The sequence below is a fragment of the Narcine bancroftii genome, chromosome 12 (genome assembly GCF_036971445.1).
Source record: "Narcine bancroftii isolate sNarBan1 chromosome 12, sNarBan1.hap1, whole genome shotgun sequence".
In the NCBI taxonomy this organism is placed as follows: Eukaryota; Metazoa; Chordata; class Chondrichthyes; order Torpediniformes; family Narcinidae; genus Narcine; species Narcine bancroftii.
Window position 1 is genome coordinate 12,222,570 of NC_091480.1, and position 15,028 is coordinate 12,237,597.

The 15,028-nt window shown below is 41.4% G+C and overlaps 1 protein-coding gene across 2 annotated transcripts in view; it reads left to right on the top strand.

The window, feature by feature from the left end:
• Nucleotides 1–15,028, top strand: part of axin1 (axin 1) — a 393,099-nt gene that overhangs the window by 269,941 nt on the left and 108,130 nt on the right. The gene's annotated exons all lie outside the window — the stretch shown is intronic.

Consider the following 15,028-nt stretch of genomic DNA (forward strand, 5'->3'; position numbering starts at 1 on the left):
AATGATATGGGGCTTGTTAAAAGTTGGGTGTTGATTTGGAATTTTAGTCTCTCTCTCTCACATTCTCATTGTGCCACTTGAGTTTAGAATTTTTTTGGAGTTTATTGTAACATTAGGCTTGTGCTATTGTACTTCTAATTTTTTTACATATGATCGTCATTGTAAATTTTTACTCATTCTATAGTACATCAGAATCATTTTTCTATTGTACAAATATCAACAGAAATATTTTCAAGTTTCATTGAAGCTGAAACTTCTATGTACAACAACCCTTTGCTGGATTTTGGCATACTGTTTTTATGAGAACCCAACCATTAATGTGTTAATAGTTCCGCACCGTCCTCTGGCAAGTGACTGCGGCCTTTTGTGCATCATTCCTTGAACCTGACTCGAGTGACAACAGCATGGGCATCATGTTCTCCCTGCAATTGCAACCCCCCCCCCCCTTGCTGTCTCTTCAGCCAAACTCCCACCAACTTCAATACTCTTCTAAAACCCATCTCTTTGACCAAACTGCTACTAATTATTTCTGCTAGTATCTTCCAAAATTTCACATTTGTTGTCAGGGTACATGCATGACATCACATGCAACCCTGAGATTCATTTTCCTATGGGCTGGTCAGAATTTCTACTGGTCGGTAGTGCAAAAAAAAACTGCATTCAAGAAAAGATGCATATACAAGAGAGAGATAGGTAAACAAAGAAACATAAACTGCAATACAGAAAATAAATATTCAATGATGAATAATGTGCAAAGTAATTCTTGCATGAGTCTGAGTTTGTTTTTGCGGAATCTGATGGTGGAGGAGTAGCAACTGTTCCTGAACTTGGTGGCGCATGTTCTATGGCACCAATACCTTTCCTGATGGCAGCACCGAGAACAGAACGTGTCCTGGGTGGTGTGGATCCTTGATGATGGCTGCTGGTCTCTGACTGTAGACTTAGCCCTGTAGATTTTCTTGATGGTGTGGAGGGTTTTGCCTGTGACGTACTGGGCTGTCTACTACCTTTTGCAGGGCTTTCTGCTCGGAAGCATTGGTGTCCCCACACCAGGCCACGACGAAGCAGTTTAAGTTTGTGCCAGAATATGACACCCTGAATCACCAATTTAATAATGAACGTGCTGGCATTCATTTTACCTGTCTGCTTCAGTGGACATTCAAACACTGTTTTCATGACCATTTCTCTAGTGCAGAGACAAATGGGAAATATCGCAGAACACAAATAGCCTGTGGTTTTTTTTGAAAAAGTGAAGGGCAAAATAACAATGTTTCCACTGAGTCGGTAATTGCAGACTAGCTCAATTGAAATACAGGAATGACAAAGCAAGATGCAGGGGTACAAAAGAAAAAAATCATGAAAAGAAGCGCACAGTCAGAAATCGATTGCCTAGTCTTTTTACACAAATCAAAAAGAGCTTGGTCCGAAACGAAAAGGTGATATCAGCAGAAAGTTCACAGAAAACAATAAAGGAAAATGTATTTTATTCATGACGATGACTATTTCATCTTTGCTACTTGCCTGGCATGCTTCTCAGGAGTTGAGTCATGCATAGGGCTCTGGTGGTTGCAGGTTTGAGCAGCTACTCGGTCACTATCTTTCAGATATTTGGAGCCTTGCTGGTTACCCAAGTTAAAGTACTGTTTACAGCATACAGCACAGTAACGGGCCCATTTTGGACCACGAGTCCATGCTGCCCAATTTACATCCCATTAATCTACACCCCCTCGGTATGTTTTGAATGGTGGAAGGAAAACCCACGCAGGCACTGGAAGAAGGTACAAACTCCTTAGACAGCATGGGGCTACAAACCCAGTCTGTTTCCGATCACTGGCATTGCACTAACTGCTATGCCAGTTGAAATGTTATGTAGGCAACAATCCTCTGATGTACCTAATATAGGCATTTTGTAAAATTCAGAATAATCCAATCTGTTTCAATCATTCCCTGAAATGGTTCTCTTTTAAAAGTGACCTTTTTAAAAACTACTGACAACTCACTGACTTTCTCCCCTCACCATGTGTGTGCAGTGTGATGTGGAAGGGAACCTGTACTCAGTGGTATTGCCATGTACCTTGTGCCCTCATTGTTCTTGGTGGGTTTGGAAGGAGGAGGAGTAAAAGCCTTGCCTGTCAAATAGCATGCTGGGAGACTGTACAGTGGAACAGCGGGATCTGTCAACTGACAGCTAATCCACAGACAGAGCAGTTTGAATCAAGCAAAAATATTCAGGGTCCATTTTGAAGTTGCCAGCTGTTGGGGAAAACTAGGTTAAAGTTTCTGTTGCTGGGTCACAACATTGACTTCTGGACTTAACTCTGCAAAACGACAGATCTGTCAATGACATGAGAGTGAAAGCATTTTTACTAGAAACCTAAATGGTTGTGGCATTCACAATTATTGGGAGTCTTGCGTAGGTGTAGCCTTATTGATCACAATATTATTGCTGCATACAGATGTAATGAATGTCTTGCTTGCTGCAGCTTTCCACTCACTGATAACAATATAAATATAATTAATGCCCAAGGGGAAATTAGAAAGAAAAGGAACAGAGAGAAAAAAGAACAGAACTGTGCTCATGCAAAAAAAAGTGCTGTGCCAATAATGCAGTCAGATCTTTGATTGGCTTGAAGGAGTGTTGTGGTTAGGGTAGTATGGAGAGGTTCCAAAGTTTGATGGCTGTTGGGGGCGGGGGAAAAAAAAGCTTTAATCTAGAAGTGCCAGACTTCAGGCTACTGTACTATCTGCCTGAAGGTAACACCATGAAGAGAGTAAGGATGCCTTTTATAATGCTGGGAAGTTGGTGGGTGTAGTGGATTTGGTTATGTCTGCCACGTTCTGCAGCCTTGTGCATTTCAAGTTTCCAAACAAGGACATGATCCAACCAATCGGTATACTTTCCAGAGTACACCTGTTACATCAATACATCTGTCCGTGTGCCCATACAGTACATGCACCCGTTACATCGGTACACAGTACATCAGCTCCTGCAATCCAGAAACCTGTCGAACGAGAATTAAAGGGTCAAGGAAAAACAAGCAATGGGAATGCTGCCAATTACATTTGCCTTTTGAGGCCCATTTAATTTGGAAATGTATTGCTCTACCTTCAGGATCACTGGGACATAAATTCTGTGCTTGCCTTGGATAGCAGCACTGTGGAATAACTTTCTCCTGAAAGACTGCAGCACTTCAAGAAAGTAGCTTCTGTCACTTTCACAAAGGTAATGCTATCCTTGCCATTGATACCTACATCCCATGAAAGAATTGTATTCTATCAACAGCCCCTTCATAGTTGAGTTTTGATAATGATTTTACATTTTTGCTTCGAATACATAGGTCATTCGAACCTTTGATGTTTTATGCGATTTTGGGGAGGCGGGGGGTGGGGGTGGGGGGGGGGTGGAAATGCCTGACTGTCTTAATTTTGACTTGGCTAATTGAAGCTTGTGTCTCACTGTGTTGCTTCACTAATTCTCTTCACAGTGACATTAAGTCCTTGCATTTAGTGAAAAAAGCCAATCAAATATTTTAATTTGCTTTTGCCTCTTCAAACCTGTTGGGATTTGCTAACTGGATACAATAATTGCTTAATAAGTTGGGAGAATAATTGTATTCTAGCGAATGAAAGGGTCCAAAGGAAATCAAAGCCTGGTTTGCTACTGAGCACCACGTATAGAGCCTTTTTTTTTGGCTTCACCTCTGTACTGCAGTTATCTTATTGAACCCTAAGAAACTGATCTGAATCATTGTGCTGCAATCGTGGCTCCAGGGTCCTAACGTGAGTTGTCTGAGGCAGAGTTCTGGCTCCGATGACTGTACATAAATTGGCCAAATATTAATGGTTGCATCAATTCACTGTCTACGCTGGACTCTGGTTAATTTGTCACATTCTGCTTTTCATTCATATCAGCAGAGTGGAAAGTAAATGTGATGTATAAATTTAGATAAAATGGAATACTTTAATCTTTGGCATATTCCAAGCATGATGTAACCATAAAGTGAATTAAAAAAGCCAAGTAATGAAAACAATAAACCAAACCATCCAAAAAAAATGCAGTGAACTTTCCAGTTTTAAAACGCTTTCCCTGGCTATAAAAACATGTGGACAGGCCATAAAATAGTCACTTTGAAAATATTTTCTGCATACCCTGGTCCCCTGCCAGATATGTTTTAGTAGGATAAACTGCGCTGGGTGGGTCACATCTCCAGAATGGAGGACCATTACCTTCCCAAGATCGTGTTATATGGCGAGCTCTCCACTGGCCACCGTGACAGAGGTGCACCAAAGAAAAGGTACAAGGACTGCCTAAAGAAATCTCTTGGTGCCTGCCACATTGACCACCGCCAGTGGGCTGATCTCGCCTCCAACCGTGCATCTCGGCGCCTCACAGTTCAGCGGGCAGCAACCCCCTTTGAAGAAGACCTCACTGTCAAAAGGCAAAGGAGGAAAAACCCAACACCCAACCCCAACCCACCAATTTTCCACTGCAACCGTGTCTGCCTGTCCCGCATCGGACTTGTCAGTCACCAACGAGCCTGCAGCTGACGTGGATGTTACCCCTCCGCAAATCTTCGTCCGCCAAGCCAAGCCAAAGAAGAAAAAATGAAGTGTCCCTCTTTATTGTTGTAAACAAACTTATTTGATACTCAAATTATTCCATATTATCTCTCTATTTCCATGTTAGCATGGATCAAAGATTTTGATTGTAATTATCTTTGCATCTGCCAGATTTTTTTTTCCAGGATCTCATTAATTCTGAAAACATAAAAAGCGATTAAATAAATACTATGTCAAAGTTGAAACTTTGCCGTACTGCTGGCAGAATTTGTGAAATAATGAGGAGAAATCACTGTCCATATTAGCAAGATAAAAACAGCAACATTTAAACACAATTAACAGAATTTGGTTCTATAATTTCCAAAGAGTATGTCAAAATCATGAATTTAAGTAGGTGCACCAAAGAAAAGGTACAAGGACTGCCTAAAGAAATCTCTTGGTGCCTGCCACATTGACCACCGCCAGTGGGCTGATAACGCCTCAAACCGTGCATCTTGGCGCCTCACAGTTTGGCGGGCAGCAGCCTCCTTTGAAGAAGACCGCAGAGCCCACCTCACTGACAAAAGGCAAAGGAGGAAAAACCCAACACCCAACCCCAACCAACCAATTTTCCCTTGCAACCGCTGCAATCGTGTCTGCCTGTCCCGCATCGGACTGGTCAGCCACAAACGAGCCTGCAGCTGACGTGGACTTTTTACCCCCTCCATAAATCTTCGTCCGCGAAGCCAAGCCAAAGACAAGTACTGAGTAAATGACCTCTCTCTGTAATTGGTTTCTTTTCTAAACCTGAAATTGCAAATACGTGGTTTGAAACAATACAGAATTAAAAGGAGTTTTGTGTGACTCCGTAAGAGCACTATAAACAAAGTGGCTGGCATTACTTACCGTACGAAAGTCACTCCACTGGTCCATGACCTGCTTATAGTTCATTTACTATAAACAATTCACTACCAACAGCATGTCATCAGGGTTGGATTGAGCTAGTGTGGGGCCTGTAGCATATGATATAAAGAGGCCCAAATTTTTTTCAAAAACTACACAAAAATATTAAAACGCAAGCCTGTGCGTGCCTTTTTATAACAACAGGTATACTTTTTTTTTCATTTTTTATTTTTCACACTATAAACCATACTGACCAAAATACATACAGACATTTTTCTCTTGAATATATACAGTGTCATTTTCTCCCCTCTCCCCCCTCCCTCCCTCTCTTCCCCCTTCCCATTTATTCAAAGTTCAATCTATAAGATACATTAAACCTATTAAACAAAGTTAAACAGGTATACTTGAAGCAATTTTTAAAAATATATTTTCACACATATTTAATATGTACAGGTATGAGTCATCTTGTGAGTGAACAGATTGTTAAAATGTATTCCTAATCAAAGTGTGTACATTGGAGACAAGAATCTAAAAATGAAAAGACAAAAATGTGTGGTAGTTTAGAATTCAAAGGATTCTGTCCATGATTTTATAATTTTTGAATTGAAATATTAACATACTCTGGCCATGGGTAAATTGAGCAGTGAAGATCTCACTGCTTAAAAATTTAGAGGATCCTATACTTATGCCCATTACAATCACCAAATGAATGGTGTTCTGCAGAAAATTCAATGAAAGGCACTAAAAGTCACTGAGGCAGTGGGGATGGGGAAAGGTAGAGTTTCGTTGACTCACAGGGACCAGGTGAAATTTTCTTTGGGAATGAATTTAATGGTTTTATGAAAAGCACCTCAACTAATTAAGACAGGACCACCTTCAACATTCTTTGCGATCTTCTATCTTTACCATACAATAGATCCCAAGTGCCAATGTTCATCAGCATATAGCTGCCAGGAGTTCATTCATTTTATTTCTGCTACAATATAGATGTAGCAATGGAATTAATTTGCGGAGCTTGGCGAATTTCTTCATCTGATTTATGCTCACTCACAGGTTGGCTGCACTCTACACGTCACCCAGTGGAAAGGAAGGCTCCATTAAGAATTGCTGAAAATCTCTAATCTTGAGTGGGAGAGAGGTGCAAAGAGAGACTCAGTGGGGAAGACATTTACTCTAAGAGCATAGTATTACTTTGCTCTTGTCACGGTAAATAAATTGCAAATGACACGTGCAGTTTATGCACTTGAGCACTCAATTTAAATCATGCTGAAAAAGTGCGGAGTTGCATCAAGATAATGGTAAAACGCCTTCAGTTTCAAATATTGTACCTTTATTTATGCATTTCATATGTATCACATAGATACCACACTCCCATTAATTACTGTAAAAAATAACCCCAAGTAAAGGTGATAATTGGATAAAATTGTTAACTTTAAACACCCAGTCATTCATGAAAGTTGAAGGAGCAAGCATTTAGTGCAGGGCCTTGAAAATGCAGGGCCCATAGCATGTGTTACTACTTGAAACAGACACTGCTTGTTGTAAACTAATCTCTACCAATAATGTACCATATTTGAATCATTACCACCCATGCACCAACTTGCCATACCTCTGAGCTGCACTCTAAAATATGATATTAAAATTAGTTGAAGAAACACTTGATAGGTCAGGCAACATCAATGGAGCGAGAAATAGAGTTTCAATTCGATTTGTAGAACTTATTCTGAAATGAATAGCTTTGGGCCAAGAGGAAAAACAGCTGGTAAAAATAAGATGAAATGGTCAAAGGGAAGAGATCAGTTTTAAGGGTGGAAGGTAAAAAGTGATTAAATGATAGAAATGAAGGAGCAGCGCACAAATGATAATAATTAACTCGGTTGAGAACCACTGTTCTAGATTTTATCTTTCAGTCTAAGGCCCACCTCAGGTTAGGTTTCTGACCTAACATGCCATGGCCTAGTAGTGGCAATGACTGAGCAAATTTTCAAGTCAAAGGAAGCTCTATAAGAAACGCGTCTTTATCTTTTTTGTTTAAAAAAAAAACAAAGACCTACATGGAAACATGTGATGGCCTACTGATTGAGAGCCATTGATGGGTCCTGTGCAGAAGAAAATGGCTCTGGCTGAATAGTGGAGGCAGGCAGCAGGTCACAGAGTAAATCTGGGAATGTGGCAAGAGAAAGTTGGGAAAACCCAACAAGTTCCCTACTGGCCCATTCCAATATCTCTTTCCCTGCAAAAGATCCTGGTTTAACAATCCTCTTCTCCAGGAACTTGCTGACTGAAAAACAGTAGGATTGGTGGTTTTGGTTCCAAGTAATTTGACTTGGAGTTGAAACTAGAAATTTGGAATGTGCCTTGTTGGGAAAGATTGCTATTTGAAATTGCATTCAGTCTAAACAAAATATTATGCAGATTTCATCCCTCCTCCTGTCAGTTGCAGTGAAATGTATGAAAGTCAATGAAATCCAGTAAACCTTCCATCTTTTTATCTCAAACAAAAATAACAATTTCAGAACTGTTTATTTCAAAGGAAAATACAAAGCTAAAATTATTTTATTTGCAAGGCATAAATGTAATATTTGTCAATCTATGCTGTCAAAAAATTCCTTAGTGATATTTTTTCAACCAAACATGATTTATTCGTGCCAGTATTGCAAAATTGAAGCTGTTAAATTTAACCATCTATTTAAGTCAGTTAAGATTTTTTTTAAATGTAGTTTACTGATTATACTGGAATCTACTGAGGATCCATGGCTTAACAAGATTGCACATAGTATTGCTCACATATTTTTACATTAACTGATAATAAGTACCATTGTAATACATAACTAGGACAATCTATTTCTTACCTAATTATATAAAACTAATTCAAAAATATGATGGCAACATTAATTTACTGCAGTCATGGTTAATAGTCTAATCCATGGAGTCTAATCCAAACATGCGCTCATTACTTCTGCAATACCAGAATTAATTTAACATTGGTAAATGAAAGAATATATTAGTTTATGGTCTGATTCCATTAGATGTTTGTCGCATTGTTTGGTTAACCTTCAAAGATGAGCATCAGATTGATACAAGTAAAACCATGTGAAACACCAAGTCTGCAGATGCTGATTGTAGTTAAAAAAAACCCAGAAATGCTGGAGGATCTCAGCAAGTCTTGCAGTGCCTATAGGAGGTAAAGATAAAACTGACGTTTCAAGTCTGAGCACTTCAAGATGTGAATAAAAAGCAGGCAGGTGCTGGAATTAAAAGGCAGGGGAGAGGGAAAGAAAGGGGAGGGGGAGGAGTACAAACCAACAGACTAAATGTGTTAAATGGATATGGATAGGACAACAGGAGAGAGAAAAGGTGAGAATTGATTGGGGAAGGGGGTGCAGAGGAAAGGAGACATGCTTTTTACATAGCCACTGTTCTAGGGATTTTTTTTTCGGAACGCGTGCTGTGTAAAAAACTTGGAACTGGAATGGGGGTTCCATTCCAGTTGACTTTTTTTGCTGAGAGCCCTCGTCACTTTCCCAGAACCCCTGCAGTGTAAACTGCACTGCAGGCATCTAGGACCAACTGGGCTAATGAATATGACATCACAGCTGACATCAACACAGTTCCACGGCTTTAGATACCGCCATTAGGTAAACCCCTGTGTCGATGTGTTTAATTGCATTTTGTGTAAGGTTAATATATGGGAATTGGCAAGTGGTCACATTTTATTTGCTGGGACTTTGTCTCGAATGTCACCACTCATCACCCTGCCAAGATGAATGTTAAAAATGGTTAACAGTTTAACAACCAACTAATTGGGACATCCGACAGGTGAGGGTCGGAACCAGTGTTAGGCAAAGAGGAACGCAAGGTATGTTCCAATCAAACCAGGGTGAGGGGCAAGGAGAGGAAATATAAAGATGAGCAGAGGATCTGAACATCTCTCCAGTGACGCTGGTCGGCAAGGGGTCCAAACCCTGACCATCCTCCTTGCTTCATTGACATTCAAAATACTGCTCATATGACTAAAGCCGCCTGCTCCCCTCCATGCTTCCAACACCTCTGGGAAGTCAGGGTCCCAACTGACGGCTGCAAATGCACAAGATTAATATATCTCAGAGGGGCTGAAATGGGCTGAAGAGGAGGGTGTGAGTGCAGTGACGCTGTGCGACCCTCTTGAATTTACGTCACAGTTCACATTGACATGGTGGCATTGCCATGTCCCACCTCTTTACATACCTCAATGCTGTATAAAATGATGGACTGAAACAGAAATTTGCAGGTTTGGTTGTTTCAGTGTGTTCCACCAATGCTGGCATATCAAGGCTCTTCATAACGGAAAAATCCCAAGAAATCTGTTTATATATTTTTTTTAATCATCGGGGGGGTGGGTGGGGGGGGGGAAAATAAATGACAGCTAGAGAAAAGGAGACCTAGTGAAAGATCACTCCAAAATTGGAATGACTAGGAATCTGAAAAGTGGTTAATCTTCTTAATTCCATTCTTGGTGGTTTGTACAATATGCTTGCATTAGTTGAGAACACTAATATCGTGCTTTCTCTTATTTCTGTACAGCAGCTTTCACAAGTTCTGTGATGCTGTATTATTCTGTCTGAGCATTGTATTGATGCCAAATGGGTGAGCTCTTGAAACCAATCCAACAGCCACATAACATGATTCCAGGACCACCAAAGGTCTCTAATCTGTTGTAACATCACTTTTTATTGCCATAACTGCAATTGTGAAAATATACCTATTCTTTTGTATTTGTACATTTTTCTTTTTGATTTATACTTGTTGTCTGTTGGTGTATTTTGCGAACCTGTGTTTGCAGCAAGGAAGAATCTGTATATTGTGACAATGAACTTTCATTCTCACATCTCCAACTTCAGTTTAAATTTCAGCTTTGTAAAATGAAAACACAATAGCATTTATCTTTTGTCACACATGTTCATTTTAGTTAGCCTCGGAAACTTTGTCCTTCGAAAGACTATGCACAGATTTGATTCGTCTATTTAAGAATGTAGCATGAAACTATCAAAAATTTACAACTGTAGTTTTGAGGGCCAATTTTCTACCTCTAATACACTGATCTGATCCTGTTCAAATGTAACTATTTGAGAAGACGAAAGTCTCATTAGCGTGAAGGTGTTACGAATATTTGTATATGTATATTTTTAAAAAGCGTTGCCTCTCATCTAATGCAATAAGTGAAATGCTTTCTTTTCTCAGTGCATTGTAACTTGCCAGATTTTAAGCAATTGAAGATTTCTTCCCTCTTGCATGGTTAGGTGTTGGACCTCTAGATAATGTTTTCTTATCATTTGTCTGAAGAAAAAAGTGAATAAATTTCCTTTCAAAATTTATATAAATTTTCACAATAGTTCACTGAACCCCCTCCTCCACCCCCACCCTACTCTGTGATGACAAAAAAAACTGTACTATTGAAACTTTGCACAAAGTCCTACTATTTGTCGATCCTTTGTTATTTCAGTATTGTGTAGTGACGTATCTTGTGTGGTTGCAACAAGCAAGAATTTCAGTGCCTCTGTACGTGTGAATATGTCAATAAACTCGTACTGGAAAGAGTGTAGGTTTGAGCTACAAAGGCAAGTGAAATGCAAAGCTGAAAAAATGTGCTTGAGCAACGGTGTGAATCGGGACAGGTTTATGGTTGTGGAGGGAAATGGTTCCACTAAAATAGCCTCTGGGGAATTGCATTTGAGTCCATAGCAAGGGGTGAGATGCACACAATGATCAAATAAGAGAAAAACAAAAGGGAGCTTAGAGTAACAATGAAGTCTTTAAGTGCCTATGTATACATGTATGAAGCATTGGGGATAACACCAGGGAACTAGAAGCACTAATTACTGGTGTTATGGGTTTGACAGAAACTTGGCTTCCTTCGGGTCAGTAATAAGAACCAAACATTTTTTGGTTGTACAATTTTCAGAGGAGCTGGAGAAAGCAAACAGGGCGGTGGACTGCATTACAAACCGAGCAGAGGGTATTTAAAAGAAGATCAAAGTTCCTGTTCAAAGTGAGACTCTGGACATGTAGCCCTTTCCAAACTGCAGCATCTGGGTAGCCCTCCTGGAACCCCAAGTGGGATGACTGGGCCACAGCCGAAGGACGTGAAAGATGTGGAGAAGCGGAGACAATGACAATAGGAAAGAAGAGACATTAGGATCGGGGAACGGGGTTGCCCTGTCTCGGAGGAGCTCGACGCCAGGCAAAGTTCTCATTCTTGTCGAGGCTTCTCGGCAGTCACTTTCGCCCGCTCCGTGGTCGGAGAGTAGGATGAACAAATGCAATGAGGTTTGAATAAACCACTGCATCACTTTCGCAATGTTAAGTAGATTCCAACTGGCCACTGGAGAGAAGTCAAACGCGAAGTCTGCAGACACCGTAGTTGAAGGAAAAACACTGCTGGAGAAACTCAGCAGGTCAGAACATAAAGATCCATAACCAACGTTTCGGGCTTGAGCCCTTCATCAAGCCTGCAGGCGCCCGAATAAAATGTGGAGGGAGAGGAGCACGGTCCCAAAGGCAGGAATCAATAGGTGGATCAAGAAGGGCATAGCAACAGGGGGGGGGGGGGGGGGGGATGGCTCCGTGAATAGAGAGGGAAAGGGGTGGAGAGCTGAGGGGAGGGAGGGAGAATGCGGAGTAGATAGCGGAGAAGTCAAATATTAATACCAACGAGAGTCCTGCTCTGGTCCTGCACGGTGTCAATATTGCCTCCGCTGGGAGAGGAGTCGGGTTGCATTGGTCAAGATTCCTCTCGAGATCTATCCGTGAACTGGCATCAAGGGAATATTGATTTCAATTATTAGAAGCATGAAAAATATTCTGCTTGGGCACTTCCTAGCAACTGACCTGTCAACCCTTGGAAAGAGGGCTGTGGTAAAACACGAAAGTCTGCAGACACTGTGGTTGAAGTAAAACAATGCTGGAGAAACTCAGCTGATCAAACAGGGTAGCAAGCACAAACCATCAACGTTTCGGGCTTGAGCCCTTCATCGGGGGTCAGGGACTGCTCACATATTTCGGGGTGATATCGGAGAAGAAAAGGGATCACACCCATCGAATGTCCCGGCATTGCAAAAGAATAAAGGACTGTGGCGGCTGTTGTGGCTTCAATCCTTTTTCGAAAGTCACAGAAGATTCGCACGAAAACGGGGGTTGCCAAGCTTCAACGCCGAGCTCCGATCAGCTACTGTTGATAATGTAGGTACAAATATTGTGTCTCGGATGCTTTCTTATAAAAGTCCTTTTCTTTCTCTTGTGAGAATCGTTGCAGATAAAGCAATGAGGGGGTGTGACCTGATCATTTGTAACACGTTGGGGGGAAATGCTCAGTTTTTATTTGGGGGAAACTGCAATCAGATGAGATGCAATTTGACGGATGCCTTCAAACTTGAAAAGAATTGCTAGCATTTGATATTTTGCGTCCAAGCCATGATCCAAGGCGAGCTAATCCAAAGTTGGTCCCCATTTCTTATTCTCTCTCCCCCCCTCCCCCCCCACCCTCCACACACTTTGAAGACTGAGTGCGGCTGAGTTCGAGCTCACTTTCCAGATTCAGCACCTCGCAAGGTCGGTTGGCGCAGATCGGCGTTCTGCTGTTTCGCGCGCAGGAAAGATTTCCTTAGTTTTGGTCGAAAGAATTAATAGATACACGCATCTCATTTTCTGCAAAGAACTGCGTCTTTTCTCTTTTGCCTGTGCTCTTCCTCCAAGAGAATCCTCACTGTTCCCCGCGCCCACCGCGCCCCCCCCCCCCCCCCCCCCCCACCACAAGGATGTCACTATTATCTCTGTCACAGGAGGCCAAATCTCGAAGATGTGCAATCCTCCCCCCTGATCCAAGGAACCCTAAAACAGAGGGGGGAGAAATTCCAATTCAGCCCGCATCAGTTTATTGCCGTAGCGGCATTCAAAGCAATCCATTCTCCTTTTAACTCTTCCAACACTCCAATTCACAGAGGAGTGGGGGACAGTTTGAGGACATTGAATTTTCGCTTTCTGGCAAAGATGCAGAGGAACGGACCCCTTTCGGAGATTCGGGCACAGGCGAGATAGGCTGGATGTCCTCTGTACTCCATAATCCGTGACGGACGAACCCCTTTGGATTGCCTGCTGCACGCAAGCTAAACAATGCACATGTAATGACGCGACTGAATGGAATTGAGGATACTCGGATGACCAAACAAACCTTGAAGAAATAAATCCCTGAGGTTCTTGCGTCACTCCCTTCAAAATGTTCTTTTTAGTAGCTGTCATTTTGTTTTGGTCAGTACTTTTGGTTTTATTGTGTATGGCTCTGCTTTCGTGTCTGGGAATAGTAGCTGTCATTTTGTTTTGGTCAGTACTTTTGGTTTTATTGTGTATGGCTCTGCTTTCGTGTCTGGAAACAGTGGGCATGTTTCCTGTCAGCAGTTAACAGCTTTCTTCCCCCCCCCCCCCCCCCACCCCCCAACAAAAGCGCAGAGTGTGGATGACCCTTGGTGTTTTTTTTTGCATTGAAATTACTCTCCCATCGTCAGGAACAATATGTTTTAAAAATTGCTTGACAGATCCCTGAGATTTGTAGTCCCCCGAAGGTTTCTAAGATGCTGCGGTTTTCGATCTCCGCGGGTTTCTGCAGTAACTGACAGCTGAAAGAGGAGTGGTGTGATTTTTTTTATTTCCCAAGGAAGGTTAGTGAAAGCATTTCTGCCAATAACCTATGAAAATACGATGTGCAGGTACAGTAAGTGCATAATTTGAAGACCCTAATGACGACTGCGCTCTTCAGCCGACTTGTAAGCTTCTTTCGGGGGAAAATGACCATGTTCTTGAGCTCTGTCTGTCTGGTAGGTTTCACAGGAGAGGAGTTGGTGGAAGTAGAATAATCTTAAAATCCTGGAAACCAAACCTGACATCTTCAAACCAATTTTGTGACCATAAGAGATGCTGTTCAGTGATTAATATTTTGTGATGGAGAATGCCTTTTTAATAACCTCGAGACACTAAAGCTTTTATATTTAGAATTCCTGAAAGAAGGTTCTCCTTCAGTGATCGTTGGAGGTATTTCTGCAAATTGAATTCAGATCAACAGACCTTTTAAATTGAAGGGTCAAAATAAGCATCATCTCCCACATCAATATTAGGTATGTCAGTGTGCCATAATGAACCTGATTTCAAAATAAAGAATTTGATTATTCTTGTGCAATATTCTACTGCAAAACAGGACCTCGCCAAATGAGGCGAAAAATACAGACAACAATGCCATTAACGTAAAGGTTTAAAATGTTTGTGATTTCCTTTCCCATGTTCTGGAGATGTCCCTTTGTTCCTCATTTCAGTGATTTTTATATTCCAATTTGTTAATCCTGGAATTGATGGGGATCAAATGCTGATTGTGGGCTCCACAGCCAATTAAACTCTGCACTTCAACATAAATCAAAGATGTGGTGTCCCATCCACACTGCATAATTAGATAACGTTTGAAATGGCAGAAAAGCATATGCTTTCCTGCCTGAGATTGGGCAGCGGGCTTGGAACAGCTGAGGCAGGTTCCATCTGGAGGCCTATTTATGACATCATCAGTCGG